Source organism: Schistocerca americana, chromosome 1, assembly GCF_021461395.2.
Source record: "Schistocerca americana isolate TAMUIC-IGC-003095 chromosome 1, iqSchAmer2.1, whole genome shotgun sequence".
NCBI classification, from domain to species: domain Eukaryota; kingdom Metazoa; phylum Arthropoda; class Insecta; order Orthoptera; family Acrididae; genus Schistocerca; species Schistocerca americana.
The window spans coordinates 594,196,787-594,212,393 of NC_060119.1; the positions used below are offsets into that span (position 1 = coordinate 594,196,787).

Here is a 15,607-nt window from a genome sequence, read left to right on the forward strand (position 1 = left end):
TTTCACACATATTTCACCTGTATCTCTAGCGAATTTCGCCCTGTAGTTTCGTTTTCACGCAGCTCAATGTCTATGACGTCATATCTTCTGGACTATGTGTCGTACAATGATATGTTTTACACGTACATTCAGTGGTATATGTGAATATGTACTGCGAATAGAGTGATTAGTAAAGAAGTAACAAATTTAAAGGTTATGCCTGTTTCGGCAGTTTTATTGCTTGAACAGCGAAATTGAAATAACCGATGACCTACATTCCTTTTTCCGCGCTGGGTAGCCGTGCGGTTTGAGGCATCTTGTCACGGTTCGCGCGGCTCCCCCGTCGGAGGTTCGAGTCCTCCCTCAGGCATGGGTGTCCTTATCGTAAGCTAGTTTAAGTTAGATTAAGTAGTGCGTAAGCCTAGGGACCGATGTCCTCAGCAGTTTGGTCCCATAGTGAGGCAGAAAAAGTCACGTAAACGTTTAAAATTATGCGTTAAGTTTGCTGCACTTTGCTAAGTGTTCTCATTCTCAAATACTGGATAAATATGGTCTGGCTATTTGTGAGTTATGATCTTCTCTTCTTCTTCATCCGCACCCCTTTCATAGTCTGATGGTCTTTGTCCCCAGTATTGTTCTTTCCAGGCACGAAATGATATGTATAGCAAGTACAGTACAAATCTACCCAGTGGTTTAGGAGGAGATGTGGAAAGTATGTGCAAGTGTACACCAGAGTGAAACATGCTCTTATCACGGTTCAAAAAATAAAAATAGGGAAGGTAACTAGCTTTCCGACTTCCGTGGCAGCTTCAGTGACATTTAAATCAAAAAATCTTGACATATTCGCTCCTTTTCAATTGTTAGTATTACGAGTATTACACATGTCATTTAATATGATGCACTGTGTCAAGTAAAGTAACATGATACATGATGAAATGTCATATAACACGACACATGCCATCATGTCATCCAGCATGGCATTTGTCATGTCACGCAATATGGTACAATGTGTTATTAAACTTGCATCCCCACTCTGAGGCACTTCCTATTATAGATGCGCCTCCACTCTCGGATACTTGCTATTGTAGATGTATCCCACTCTTCGAAAGTACATAAATTTATGTCTATTTGTCCCTGCATCCCTCACCATTCGTGTAAGAGGGTTTGGTGGAGGGGGGAGAAATGGTCCCCTCGATGAAAAAATCCAATCAAGCCCTACCCCCTTCCAGAAATCAAAAAATTATCTTAGCGTGCTACCAGAAACAAATCCATTCCCATAAATTTTATCCCCACAGAAAAACAAAATCATGTTGCTTGAGTTGGGCATCGCTAGCCTGGCTCCTCTACGGTTACGCGCGTGATATCGTTGAACCTCTATAGTATAGCCTCATGTCCTCAGGGCACACAAGACTCATCATTTCTTAAATTTTTTAATAGTTTTTAGTTTTTATTGTTGTGTTTTCTATTTTTTAATTTCTTAAAATTTTGTTTTATATTTGTTGTACTTTTTTAAGTTTTTTTGTTTTATAGTAAGACATATTTAATTCATGTGCACTTGAGACCGTATACGCAAACACATGATGAAAAAACCATAAACATTTAATAGAGTGGACAAAATAACAGCAGCTATAAATATAATACCGAACGAAATATTAAATACTGTGCGAAGTTTAGGTTAGTAATGTAAGCACATACGTAGTTTATATTACGTAGATAAACTTACGATACAACCATATTATATAAATAAACTTAGTTAAAACCTTACTATATTGTGAGCAGAATAATTCGTGTAACAAGTAATAAGCTATTGAAAAGCGAACATCTTGTTGTTATCTCTTATCTTAAACTTCTTATCGTTGTTTATTTAAAGTACGCAATGATAACAAATTGAAAACTAATAAACTGCCGTTAGGAAAACTCGCTTGATTAAGTCCTGCGTGAAATGTTGGGACAATCAATTAAGTATAACTGGCTGAAGTAAGCAGACGAACTGCGAAACAATTAATGTGCAACAAAATAGTATGACCTTTTCAGTCCTGTACGAGTATTGACGAACTTGAGCTCATTTTGTACAAAGTAAATTTTCCAAATGATAGCACAATAGTTTTTGAAAAAAATGGAATAAAAAATTTTCTGTCTGTTTGAAATTAGGTGACCTTTCTTCTGACTATTTTTACAGCAGTTTTATTGTTGATTTAACTTTACACGTGGTCATCGATAGAGCTTTAAATGCTCGATCAAACAGTATATCATCTTATAGCGGGCTGGGCATAATTCTGTTTGGCACGTACATCGCTTGAACGTCCAAAGAGTTTTCTACGGTTTTAAGCCATTGGTGAATAAAGTCTTTAATGTGTAAACAATGAAACGATAATCAACAGTAGTAAACAGTTTTCTTTAAATATATACAAATGCAGAACTTAAAATGCAACGCATTTGTATGAAAAACAGTTTCATGGGCATACACGTGATTTTTCGCTCATAAGACCCAAACGATGAAATATTTTTGCAGACGCTTCTTATAATTACCGTAAGAATGTATTCTTTACTATCAGCTGTATCACTTTCAACCATTTCAGCACGTGCAATTTGCGTAAAACTGGATTTATATGTATTTTACGTGCAACTTTAGACCTCGTATTGTGGCACCGGATAAACCTTTCACAAAACAGCTCGACGACCGTTAATTACATGTTTTTGTCTATCTTCTTACAAATTTTGAATTGATTCGCACAAGCCTGAAATGTAGATGTGACGCGCGTTAAAAAAGCCACAAAAAAGTGTTTTTTGTACTTAAAATCAGAATGAAGTTAGATTTTTGAAAGCACGTTTTCAATTTTATCATAATAATGCGCTTTTTATTTATTTGGATCGTTTTAAACCGTTTCTGAGCATTCAGTTCACGTAATTTTTTGTACTATATTTAGCTCGACTTTAAAACATCCTATCTCGACGACGAATAGAGGTTATTGGATTGACTTTTTTTTTTTTACTTTATCTGTTTATCTATTTTCGTGCAAACTTTAAGCCGATTCGTAGATGTTTAAAGTGTCGAAGTGGAGCGCTTCAAAAACCTCCCAGAAAAACGTGTGGGATCCTAACGAAGCAAAATTTTTTTTTTTTCAAAAACTGATCTTAGACCACTCTCTGATACACCGGTGGACCACATTTGAGGCCACCGCCTGGCTCCAGTCCGGAGTAATTTAAGGGTGACACACACAAATGGTGCCACTGCCTGAGCAGTAATTTCAGTCCAATTAAAATCTTTTGCAAAAGGAATTAACTGATTCGCACAATTTCCCTGGACCCCAACTCCGTTTCGTCGTTCAAACGTTACGTAATATATTACAACATAGCTACAGTAAGTCAGATGTTCGAAATGCTATACAAACGGCCGCTGGTTCGGGCTCAACCAAAAACTTTTCATCCCATGTTCCTAGATCGGATAGAAAGCGAGCACCAAGCGTTCCCCCCCCCCCCCCCCCCTTTCCCTCCTCACCCTCACCCACTTTAAACCATGGTTCTGCGCGCGGGCTTTTCATGCGTATTTGAATTCCATATCTTTATTCTTTATGTCTACATATTTGTAACCCTCCGAATTGTATAGCGATGTGTAACATAACTATGTCGGTGCTTGAGAAACAGCGCACTGTAATCGAGTTTCTAGTTAGAAGATTTGTCCACACGTGGAGCACCTCTCCTTCAACATGACAATGCCGGATAACAGACGAGCGTTGCGACATCTGCAACAATCCGACGCCTTCTGTTCTCTGTCATCGATCGTCCTCCAAACAGTCGCCACTCAACCCCATCCGATTTTCATTGTTTCCAAAACTTAAAGAGCACCTTCGAGGACTTCAACTTGATAGTGACGAGGCGTTGCGAGCAGGGGTCATACTGTGACTCCCTCAACAGAGTCAAACATTCTACAGTGACGGTATCAACAAACTGGTCTATCGTTGGGAGAAATGTGTTCGTCGCAAGCGTGACATGTTGAGAAATAAGTTTGTAGGTATGAAGAATAAACGTGTGTTATTAACGTTTATGTCCTCTAAAAAGCCTTATTAGATTTCGCATAAAAAATTCGGAGGCTTTACTTTTCGGCACGCTCTCGTATGTGCAGACTGCACAGAGAACCTGCATGAACAACCACGAAAACATTGTCAAGGGTTTTCGGATTCATCTTGTGTATGCAGAATGAAACAAAACGATAATGAGCAACTCAGAAGCATCGCAGGGAGTTTGTTGGGATTCGACTTCATCCAACGATGCCACTGAACTCCGAAACTATAGGGGTAAACGCCCGCTTTTAAGTCATCCTTTCGGCAAGTGATCTGAGTCTATTTGCAGGGGACTGCTTGGTATGGAGAAGTAAAAACCTAGCTGACAAACAAAAGCAGAACGAACCGAAAATGAGCGTAAGGAGACTAATGATTTTGAAAGTAAGAGGTTGTCAACCGACTTGAGTAAAATTCCTAAGACATTTTGGTCGTATGTAAAATCAGTAAGTGGGTCGAAATCATCTATTCATTCTTTCAGCGACCACACCGGCACCGAAACGGAACATAACAGAGAGAAAGCCGAAATACTGAATTCGGTCTTCCGAAGTTGTTTCGCCGCGGAAGATCGTAACACTGTCCCTCCTTTCAATCGTCGTACGAACATCCAAATGACAGATATTGAGATAACCGATCGCGGAATTGAAAAGCAGCTGTAATCGCTTAGTAGCGGAAAGGCTTCAGGACGAGATGAGATACCTATAAGATTCTATAAAGATTATGCGAAAGAGCTTGCTCCCCTTCTAGCAGCAACTTATAGTAGATCGCTTTAGCAACAAAAGGTTGGAAAAAAGCGCAGGTCATTCCCGTTTTTAACAAACGCCGTAAGACAGATCCACACAATTATAGACCTATATCATTGACGTCAATCTGTTGTAGAATTATGGAACATGTTTTATGCTCAAGAATTATGACGTTCTTCGGAAATGAACATCTCCTATTAAAATCAACATGGATTCCGCAAACAGAGATTCTACGAAACTCAGCTCTCTCTGTTCCTCCGTGAGATCCACAGCGCAGTGGACAACGGCGCTCAGGTTGGTGCCGTGTTCCTTGACTTCAGTAAGGCATTTGACACCGTTCCGCATAGCCGTTTAATGAAAAAAATATGAGCTTATGGAGTATTGGAACAGACCTGCGATTGGATTCAAGACTTTCTTGTAGACAGAACTCAACACGTCGCACTTAACGGAACTAAATCGACAGATGCATAGGATATACAGATGTACCGGAGTACCACAGGGAAGTGTGATAGGACCGTTGCTGTTTACAATATATATATATATATATATATATATATATATATATATATATATATATATATATATATATATATATATATGATCTTAAAAAAGGCGTACGACTCTATCGACCGGAAAACTCTCTTCAAAATTCTAGCACAATACAAAGTAGACAACAAAACACGGGCTGTCATAGAGCAAACTTTAACCAACACGACCTCCAAAGTAAAGTTCTGTGGGGAACTATCAGAGCCCTTTGAAATTCGCACAGGTGTCCGACAAGGCGATGGCCTCTCACCTCTCCTTTTCAATCTGGTGTTAGATAAGGTCATAAAAGAATGGGAAACATCACAACAGGGGATAACCTTAGGAAACCTACAGATTAAATGCCTGGATTTTGCAGACGATTTGGCGATTATCACGAAAGATATAAAGGAAACAAAAGACGCTATTGAAAAACTGCACGAAATCGCTTCCAAAACTGGACTACAGATCTCTTACGAAAAGACACAGTTTATGAGCACAAAGAAACTCTCATCTCTGAACACAAAGTATGGCACGATTTACAAAACGGCAAACTTCAAATACCTCGGTGAAACACTACAAATGAGTGGACATAACAGAGACTCAAACGAAGAAAGAAAGACTAAACTGGACAAGGCATACAAAGTAGTGTGGAATCATTACAAGAAGTCTATCTCACAAAAAGCCAAATTACGCCATTATGACACGGTGGTGCTCCCCGAGGCACTATATGCAGCAGAGACCACACTAATCCTAGGGCATACACGTATCAGACAATTAGAAAAAGTAGAACGGAAAATACTTAGGAAAATATTTGGCGCAACTAACAACAATGGAATATGGATCAAGAAACCTACAGAGGAACTGTACAAACATACGGAGACAATCACAGAAAAGATTAGAAAACGCAGACTACAATTCTATGGACACCTATACAGAATGCCATCACACAGCCTGACCAAACAGATCTTTGACTGGGTAACCACTAGAAACAACAAATGGGTGGCAGAGGTAGAAAACGACCTGAACCAGCTCAACATAACAGCAGACACAATAATCGACAGAATAAAGTTCAGAAACATCATTAAGAAAAGTAAACTACATGAGATACAATGCGACAAACGAACAGGCATAAAATGGACCGAAGAACGCAAGCAAGATCACAGCCAGAAGATGAAAGAAATATGGGCAACCAAAAAGGCAATCAAGATGAAGCCGAAGACACAAAGCCGACAAGAAGCATGGACAGAGGACCGGAAACAGAAACACAGCGAGCGAATGAGGGAAGTTTGGGCAGCAAGGAAGGCAGCAAAAGGAACTGGCCATGTAGTTTAGTCCAAATGCGCTCTTTAAGGGCAAAACACCAATAATAATAATATAAATGATCTAGTAGAAAGCGTCGGATGCTCTTTAAGGCTATTCGCAGATGATGCAGTTGTCTATACCAACACCAGAAGATAGTAAGAATTTGCAGAACGATCTGCAAAGAATTGATGAATGGTGCAGACTCTGGCAGTTGACCCTGAACGTCAATAAATGTAACATATTGCGCATACATAGCAATAGAAAAACACTGCTATACAGCTACACTATCGATGACAAACACCTGGAGACAGCTTTTGCCGTAAAATATCTAGGCGTAACTACCCACAGCGACCTTAAGTGGAGTGACCATATAAAACAGACAGTGGTAAAATCAGACACCAAACTCAGATTCATCGTAAGCATCTTAAGGAAATTTAACTCATCCACGAAAGAAGTGGCTTGTAAGGCGCTTGTTCGCCCCATTCTTGAGTACTGTTCATCTATCTGGGATCACTGTCAGGTAGGACTGATAGAGGAGATATAAAAGATCCAACGAAGAGCGGCGCATTTCGTCACGGGATCGTTTAGCTAGCGAGAAAGCGTTACGGAGATGATGAACAAACTCCACTGGCAAACGTAACAAGAAAGGCGTTGTGCATCAAGAAGAGATTTACAACTGAAATTTCGGGACAGCACTTTTCAGGAGGAGTCAGACAACATATTACTTCCCCCCCCCCCGCATACATCTCGCGTATTGACCACGAGGAGAAAATTCGAGAAATTAGAGCCAATACAGACGCTTACCGACAATCAGTCTTTCCATGCACCGTTCACGAGTGGAACAGGGTTGGAGGGATCCGATAGTGGTACCAAAACTACTCTCGGCCACAGATCATTAGGTGGCTTGCGGAGTATGAATAGGTGAACCGAAGCGTACATGGAAGTAGGCCCGCTACTGCCTCAAGTGACGTCACAGCTTGAGAGAGTCACGACGGCGCTAAGATTTCACGTTAAGAGTTCCAGTCTGAATTTTGGTGCAAACGTATAAATCACCATGCATTGTGCATTTCACGCAGATTACATTAAACTCTAGAGGAACTGAGAAGGGAATCAGGAGGAAAAACGCATGTAACTCATGTTTACTCATGTTTCTTATTTTTGCATATTATCTGTGAAAATACTTCTCAAAATGTCACATGCTTCTTGAAGTGCTTTCTTTCTTTACCGCAAGTGCATGTCTCAGAAAGGAGAGTATAATCAGCTGTAAATTATAGACGCTGTTAAACATTTCTCTATGATTTGCGCTGCTTAGTAACGAATTTTCAAAGTCATCAAAGAAAGGCTGATCGAAAATTCGCGCGCATCGAAAAGTAATATGTCATTATAACAAATATGTTTGCACTGTATTTCGTAACCTGAAAGTTATAGTTTATAACACCTGCTCAAAATAGTTGCACCGTTCAGTCGTTTTACCGTATTTGAGGCCACTCCGCGGAGCTCGCTAACACTGAAGTTGACCTCCATTATTACGTTAATCTTTAGTTCTGTCAGTGTGTGCGGCCTATTTTTACAGAACCGTCCTTTAAGATAGCCCCACAAGAAGAAGTCTGGAGAACTTAAATCGGAAGAACTTGGGGATCAAGATGCTTGGTAGAAAACACTGTTTGCCGGCCGGTGTGGCCGTGCGGTTAAAGGCGCTTCCGTCTGGAACCGCGTGGCCGCTACGGTCGCAGGTTCGAATCCTGCCTCGGGCATGGATGTGTGTGATGTGCTTAGGTTAGTTAGGTTTAATTAGTTCTAAGTTCTAGGCGACTGATGACCTCAGAAGTTGAGTCGCATAGTGCTCAGAGCCATTTGAACCATTTGAAAACACTGTTTACTGCAGTTAGAAAAAAATAGTATACACTATTCAACGAGGCGATACGCCGCACCAGTTCTGTGACAGTGCAAGGCGTTTTCATGAACAGTACTTGGATTTTCGACCGACGAAAGTCTTGTGTTTCCAACATCCTCATTTCTACTAAGGTGAAGCCTTGCTTAAAAGCTCTGACAAAATATTCAATTAAATGATAACTGTGGCTGTCTATAGTAAAGAGGTATCGGGGCCTAGTTTTCCGACATATTTTCACGAAGCTACAGTAGTTACAAAATTTTACTTTGCAGTAGGATACTTAACTACTGCACTACTGCACTTCTTAACTACTAATATACTGACACCGTCTACACTGCTACTGATCCTTGCAACGAATCTCGGAGTAACCAGTCTCAGGATAAAATAAGTTCAATATCCTCCACCATGAAATAAAAATTTGAATAAATTCTACGCTACCTACTAAACATAACATTACAAAAAATGAGCGCAAATCTGAAACACGCTGTTAATCAAAATGGTACAACGCCAGTGAAACATTTGGCCAGGATTTCCAGGATGACGGCTGTCTTTCATGCAGGACCCGTTGTGCGTGGCAACTCCTTGATGATGACAAGCGAGCTACTTGCCAGTTATCACAACCTTTGTATCGCTATGCTACGACCTGACAGCATTCATGAAGTTAGATAGTGCCTAAAGACACGTGACAGAAACACGGTAGAGTACACAAAGTCACGTTTACTGCCAAGGGGGATGGCCTAGCAGGTTTGACATGGGTAACGTTTTCAGACAAGGGTTGCTATCCTCAATTTGTATGTTAAGGAATCCTCAACAGTTCCTCTGATTTTGTCGATATCGTTTTGTTATACATTTTACATAGATGAACAGTCACTATGTCAGAAGTTAATCAGCTCAGTACATTGTTTCTAGGCTTCTGAAAAGTAAGCAGGCAAGAGAAACACGATGAATACCTGGAGAGTGCGCCACGACACAGGCACAACCTGTGGCTGGCGTCTCTCAGCTCCCGTGGACAGCCTCCATGCGGCACTCACAAACCCAAACCTCTTCCTGCTTCTGCGCCACTTCCTCCAGCGCACTATGTGAGTCCTCTTATAGTCAGGACAGCCAACAAGGAACTTGCCAACCGTGGATTACTTCGCTTTAAGTCTTCCAGCCTGTCACATATCTGGGAAACTATTCCGTATGCTCGTACCTTCATTAACAGTCCACAGTGGGGCATCGTGTCAAATTCTTTTCGGAAATTTAGGCCCACGGAATCTGCTTGTTTCCCTTCATCCATGGTTCGCAGGCTCTCGTGTGAGAGAAGGGCAAGCTGACTTTCGCAAGAACAATGCTTTCTAACACCTTGCTGATTCGTGGATAGAAGCGTTTCCGCCTCAAGGATTTTTTTTATGTTCGACCTCAGAAGATGCTCAATAATTCTGCAGCAAGCTGAGGGTTAAGGATACTGGTCTGTAATATTTTGGGTCTGCTGTTTTGCCCTTCTGATATACAGGAATCACCTGCACTTTTTCCCAGTCGCTTGAGACTTTGCGCTGGGCGAGATATTAGCGACAAATACCAGCTAAAAAAGGAGCCGATGCCGTAGAGAACTCTTTGTTAAACCGAACTGGGATTTCATCCGGATCTGGCGACGTACTCAATTGTTTTCAAATCTTTTAGTTGCTTCCTTGCGCCTGAGATACTTATTTCTATGTCCTCCGTATGGGAGTCTGTGCGATGGTCAAACGGCGGTATGTTTGTACGCTTCCCCTGAGTGAACTATTTCTTAAACGCGAAATTTGAAACTTCGGCTTTCCATTTGCTATCTTCTGCTTCCATGCCAGACTGGTAATCGACTACCTGTACTGAAGCCTTAGAACCACTTAGCGATTTTACCTAAGACCTGGATTTCCTCGGGTTCTCGGCAAGATCTTTCGCTAAGCTACGATGGTGGAAGCAGTTGTATACTTCACGCATGAATTTCTACAACTCTTGCCAGTCGGAATTGGCGCATTCTCTTTTGAACCGAGGGTGTAACTGCCTTTGTTTCCTCAGCATTTTCCGAACTTCATTGCTTAACCACTGTGGGTCTTTACCGTCCTTAATCCACTTTACCTGCATCATACTGGAACTGAAAGATATCACTCCAGTTCGTAAGGAGGATGCTAACAGCTGCTTATCTGCCGTTTCGAGCACAAATGCTGTCCTGCTCTCCTTGACTGATTTATTAACTTTGGTAACCATAGTCGCTATGATGACATCATGCTCACTAATCCCTGTCTATAAGGTGACGCCGTCGATAAGTTCAGGACTGTTTGTAGCTATGAAGCCTAAAATATTTCCATTGCTTCAAATCTTAGTAAAATGAGTATGTCCATTGCGTTTTAGCTGCCGAACTTGTTATTCAACACAGTTTTTGGAAAACGTGTTGAAAATTAGTTGGCAGGGCTGTCTGTCTGTACCCCGTGCAATGAATCCAGACCCCATGCAATGAATCCATAGACGTCCCAGTCTATACTCAGCAGGTTAAAGTCATCTCCAACTAACATTGCCAAATCTGCATATTTACGCGCTGCTGACCGTAGACTCTCTATGAAAGACTGAAACTGTCACAGCGGAATCGTGTTGCAGGTAAAATCATCCAACGATTAACTTGATTTCACGTAGAACTTATATACGCGACCAGATAACTGCACTGTCACATTCAAATTCGCCTTCAATAAAGTCAATATTTTTGTCAACTGCAATGAACAGTCCCACTCCTCTAGAGTCTAATTTGTCTTTTCGATATATGTCCTGTGAATCGCGAAATGTCTCAGAGCTTTTTACTTCTGGTTACAGCCAGCTCTCGGTCCCGAGAATAATTTGAGTGCTAGAAATTTCGTGGAGGGCAGTAAATTCTGGAGTTTCGTTACGAATACTTCGAAAATTTACTGATAAACCTTTGACAATCGAAGTGTCATTACTCTGAACGCTGTATGATTTCGCTATCTGCGTGTCGTCTGGCAAGTGGTTATCAGAATATCTGAGGCTAACACCTTGCCTAGAAAATCCCATGTGCACCCCACAAGCATTCTGTTACCCGTGTAGCTGCATCCTTTCTGTAGTGCACTCCTGACCTATCAAAGCCAGTGCTACAATTCCCCACCCGATAAGACAGGTTCAGAAATCTGCAGCTAAACCCTCATAGAATCGACGATGCCTTTGGATGAGAACCTCCGCTCGGCACCAAGCCAAAGGATCCAGATCGACTCTAGGGAGAATGCTGCAAACTTCGAGCATTGCTCGCATCCCGAGCGCGAGCCAAGCAGCTTTCACCACCTCCTCTAGCCGCCTGCAGGAACTGAGGATGTTTAGGAAATCAAGAGCCACGCATCTAATTGTACCGAAGTTAAGTACCATTTTGTAAAATACTTTCAACAAACGTTGTTTGTTATTTCTCAGTCTGTTGACACTGCAAATTCTTCTCCTGCGCCAAATTTTCCATCTCAAAGTAGTACTTGCAACCTACGTCCTCAATAATTAATTTTTGGGTGTAGTCCAACCTCTGTCTTCCTCTACAGTTTCAGCTCTTTACGTCTCCCTCTAGTATCCTGGAAGTTATTCCATGACGTCTTAACAGACATCCTGTCATCCAGTCCCTTATTTTTGTCAGTATTTTCCATATATTTCTTTCTTCTCCGATTCTTTGGGGAACCTCCTGATTCCTTAGCTTAACAGTCCACGTTATTTACAACATTCGTTTGTAGCACAATATCTCAAGTACTTTTAAGTTCCTCGGTAACCTTATTTTTGCTACTCCTCACTATTTTCCTCTTTCTTCGATTTACTCTCAATCCATACCCTATACTCATTAGATGCTCATTCCGTTCAAAAGATCCTGTAATTCTACTTCAGTGTCACTCTGGACAGTAATGTCATCAGCGAAATTTAACACTAATATCCTTTCACCCTGGGTTTTAATCCCTCTCTTGATCCTTTCTTTTGTTTCCATCATTCTTCTTTGCTGTATAACTTGAACAGTACCGGTGAAAGCCTACATTACTGTCTTACATCCTTTTTAGTCCGGACACTTCCTCATTGGTCTTCCAGTCCTACTGTTCCCTCTTGGTTCTTGTACATATTGTATATTACCCGTCTTTTCACATGGCTTACCCCTGTTTCTCTCAGGATTTCGAACATCCTGCACCATTTTACATCGTCGTACGCCTGTTGCAGATGGATAGCTCCTGTGAACGTGTCTTAATTTTTCTTCAGTCTTGCTTCCATTCTCAACCGCAACATCAGAACTGTCTCTGTGCTGCCTTTACCTTTCCTAAAGCCAAACTGATCTGTCAACTAACAGATTCTAAATTTTCTTTTCCATTCTTCTGGATATTATTCTCCTCAGCAACTTGGATGCATGAGCTGTTTAGCTGATTGTGCGATTTTTCTCGCACTTGTTGATTCTAGTAGTCTTCGGAGCTGTGTGGATGATTTGTTTCCAAAAGTCTGATGTTATATCGTCAGTCTCATACATTCTACACACCAACGTGAATAGTATTTTTGTTGCAATGCCCCGCTATGATTTTAGAAATTGCGATGAAATGTTATCTATCCCTTCTGCCTTATTTGATCTTTAGTGTTCCAGAGATTTTTTAAGTTCTGGTTCTAATACTGGATCCCCTATACCCGTATCTTCTCTGTAGACTGTTATTTATTATTCTAACACGTCATCAGACAATTCTCCCCGACATAGCGGCCTTCAGTGTACTCTTTCCACCTGTCCGCTCTCTCTTCTGCATTTTACAGTGTAATTGCCACTGTAGTCCTAACGCTACCGCCATTGGTTTTAATTTCACAGCAGGTTCCTTTGACTTATCTATGAGCTGAATCAGTCCTTCTGATCATCATTTCTTTATTGATTTCTTCACAGTCTCCGTGTAGCCTTTTCGTCTTAGCTTTCTTGCACTTCCTATTTATTTCATTCCTAAGTGACTTGTATGTTTGTATTCCTGAATTGCCGTGAACATCTTTGTACTTACTTCTTTTGTCGACCAACTGAAGTATTTCTTCGCAGTTAACTTCCTTGCATCTATGTTTTTATTTCCAACTTCTGTCAGCGTCCATTCCTCTTCCTGTTTCGGAATCTCTGCCTAATCATGATGTAATCAAACTGAAATCTTCTTGTATCTCCCGGCCTCTTGCAAGTATACCTACTCGTCTTGGGATTCTTGTATAGAGTATTCGCTCTTACTAGCTAAAATTTATTGCAGAATTGAATTAGTCACTCCTTGACAAATGACTATCGCAAGGGGACTTCATTTGCCTTCCTCATGACTGTTAATGTCATAAATAAGTGACTTAGCAGGCTATGTTGGTTGCAGTTTCAGGCGTTTTGCATATCACACATTTACCGTGTTCAAAAGAGGAACTCCCCATCGCACCACCCTCAGATTTAGTGGTAAAATGGCCCAGTGCAGACAGAACACAGATCAGGCATGAAAAGAGGAACAAGGTGTAGTGAACCGGGAAAAAGAAGCAAAATAGAAACAGTGAACGGTCTGAGCTCAAGATGTGCAACATAGAGCGAACTGCAAGAATTACAGCATCGTAGTTGTGTGGTCACGGTGTTGGACTACAGGGCAGCAGAGACATGGTCAAAACTCCCTCGTGTCCTTTTTCCTCCACAAAAGTGTGAAGTTTGTGTCCGGTCATTAACGTGTCTGTTCTTCTGTAGTCTTAGCAATTGTCATTGTATAAATTGATTATAAAATATGAGCCGGCCGCTGTGGCCGAGGGATTCTAGGCGCTTCAGTACGGCACAGCGGTGCTGCTACGGTCGCAGGTTCGAATCCTGCCTCGGGCATGGATGTGTGTGATGTCCTTAGGTTAGTTAGGTTTAATTATATATGAAGATAGTAACTGTTCTCCAAAGAACAGATACCATTGATGACGGTGCAGCTTCTCTAGAATAAATGATAATTAATTGAAACCCTGAGCTGCCGACAGGTGTTGTTGATGTACCTCGATGGGGACAGATTAAAATGTGTGCCCCGACCGGGACTCGAACCCGGGATCTCAATGGTATCTGTTCTTTCGAGAACAGTTACTATCTTCATATATAGTTAAATGGCTACCCGGCCATTGACCTTCGTCTGTGTGAATGTGCACAGGTTGCCCGAACTCTTATGGGAATCGTCACATTAGTGGGCGCGAGTAATGAGTGGATGGGCAATTATCTCACGGGAAGCGTGCAAGGGAAAAGTCCCTGCAGTCGCGCTATTCATATGTGTCCTCGGTGGCTCAGATGGACAGAGTGTCTGCCATGTAAGCAGGAGATCCGGTGTTCGAGTCCCGGGTGTTCAGCTGTCCCCATCGAGGTATATCAACAACACCTGTCGGCAGCTGAGGGTTTGAATTAATTATCATTTAGGTTTAATTAGTTCTAAGTATAGGGGACTGATGACCTCATATGTTAAGTCCCATAGTGCTTAGAGCCATTTGAACCATAAAATATGAGTCATGTGGTAAGAATATATTACTGTCACAAGCAAATGTGATGAACAGAGAGAGCAGGCGAGATGCCACATAGACTTCTCACAGAAATGAAAGCAACAAGTAAACGGGTGTGAACTACGTTGAATTCAAGAGCCAAGATTTCCAATAGGGAACGCAAGAGTCATAACATGCAGTACTTGTGTAGAACAAATAGGGGGTACATACTTATGGGGGTCCCTTTCTTACACTTCGCTGTTGGTAACGGACGTTACATCACGACGCAGACACAAATTTGAATACACCTAACAGACACTTCAATGATCGGACAGACAGTTCACAATTTTGTGATTAAAAAAAATGGGACACGAGGGAGGTTTGAACACGGATCCCCCCCTTTGGTGTCCAACACCAGAGCACACAGCGACGACGCCGTGCTTCTGGCAAATCGCCCCATGTTGCACATGTCGAGCATGGAACGTTCACTCTTCCTATTTTGCTTCCTTTTTCACAGTTCAGTACACCTTCGTCCCGTTTTCATGCTTGACGGGCTATGCACTGGGCCATCTTACCACTAAATCTGAATGGAATGCCATGGCGAGTTTTTACTGTCAGAAGAACGTAGTTTGACCCACTGCCGTTAGATGCTT

The 15,607-nt window shown here is 41.5% G+C and overlaps 1 protein-coding gene across 1 annotated transcript in view; it reads left to right on the plus strand.

Annotated features, from left to right (window-relative positions):
- Positions 1-15,607, plus strand: part of LOC124580386 (pickpocket protein 19-like) — a 151,545-nt gene that overhangs the window by 43,634 nt on the left and 92,304 nt on the right. The gene's annotated exons all lie outside the window — the stretch shown is intronic.